The following is a 1,642-nucleotide window of genomic DNA, read 5'->3' on the forward strand; positions in this document are numbered from 1 at the left end:
GAGCTGAAAAGAGAGACCTGTTCCCAAAGGAAGTATTCGAAGACTACCCAGGGTAGATCTGTTCTGTCAGAGGCCCAAAGCAGCTAAGGACAGGCCTTTTCCCTTATGGGATGACCCTAAACTTTCTCAGTGTAAAAAGTTGACACAGCTCTACCAACTGTAGTGGTCAACAAAAGTAAGCCCCAGCTATGGAGAACCAGACTTCTCCTAGAGATAAAGGGGCAGAGGCCCTTCTGCCAGCCTCCCCTGTAAAACCCCATTCTCTTAATCCAATCGTTTCCCCAGTTGCTTATTCCTTTACTTGTCCCCAGATCAACTGCACTCCCTCTGCAGGAGATGGAGAATCTGGCTCCATCTAAACACTGGTTCCTTTTTCCCTAGAAAGATCTAATACAGCGAAGGGAAGAACTGACATGTTTTCACAGGACTCTGAGTGGGATTGAGGCATTCCATTGCTTAACCAAGGTATTNATTTAACCCAGAAAGATATAATGCTGATTCTTTTTTTTTTNAAATCAGACTTTTCCTGGGTCAAAGAGGCAGGCAGACTTATAGGAGACCGGCATCTTTGGGGATGAACATATTATATTATGTAGCTTGTCACATGAGCTGAATGGATTCCAACGGGGAAGCTTTCCCACTGGGTCTGAGGCCAGCAAGCATAGGGAATATCTTAGCAACCTGAGGCTATCCTTGGCTTGAGCTCTGCACATACCAACTCCTAACAATGCACTTAGCAACCAACCAGGGTCCCCATCTACATCAGGCTGAAGGGTGTACCTGCTTTAAACAATGGAAATAAGTTACTCTTCTTAGCAACCCTAGATAATGTCCTGTTCCTATTCAAACACGTCCTGGAACACATCTAGGAACAATGGGCCATGGGCATAGATACAGCTTGAACCATTTGGGATATGTGCACAATAAGACAAAGTATATCCTCTGAACTGACTTTTAGGGAAAATGCCCTATTTACCATCTTATGATTGTGCATAACTGGACATGCATATGATTAGAATAAAATACATCTTGGGAAGGGATAATGTCAGCAGTGAAAAGATTGTATGACTTCAAAACTGTCAATCAAAATAGAAAACCACACACATTATAGTGCTAGTAAGGAGGAGAACCCCTCTGTGTCCTCGCATGACTAAGGAGNAGTCTAATTAAACACGCCTGGCTCCTGATCCAGAGAAGGGACAGTTCATTTTTAAAGGCCAATGTTATGAACTTGTAGCATCATGCTTAGCATGCTCAAGGCCTTGGATTTAATCTTCTACAGAAAAAAAAAAGATAAATAACAAGATGAAAACTTGAGAGATAAAGATAACACTTGGGGAAAAGAAGAGGTCATGCCAGCACCTGGGGAGTGAGAATGTCCTTGAGAAGAGTCTCCAAGACTGAGGGAAGCATGCAGGGATGGATGTGGATGTTGGGGGGACTGGAGAGACTTGCCCTCTGCTTCTATAATGGGCAAGATGGACACATCTTCTAGGCTTGAGGGGCAGGAAGCAGAGAGTAGTGGTTGTCTGAGGGAACTTCCTAGGAGGTGAGACAGGCAGCACATAGATCATGTGAGCCTCCCAAAAGTGCCAAGGAGTAGCCTGGGTTGTAGACAGGGTCCTGTGGTCATCCCAACTGT

The sequence above is a fragment of the Mus caroli genome, chromosome 6 (genome assembly GCF_900094665.2).
Source record: "Mus caroli chromosome 6, CAROLI_EIJ_v1.1, whole genome shotgun sequence".
NCBI lineage: Eukaryota > Metazoa > Chordata > Mammalia > Rodentia > Muridae > Mus > Mus caroli.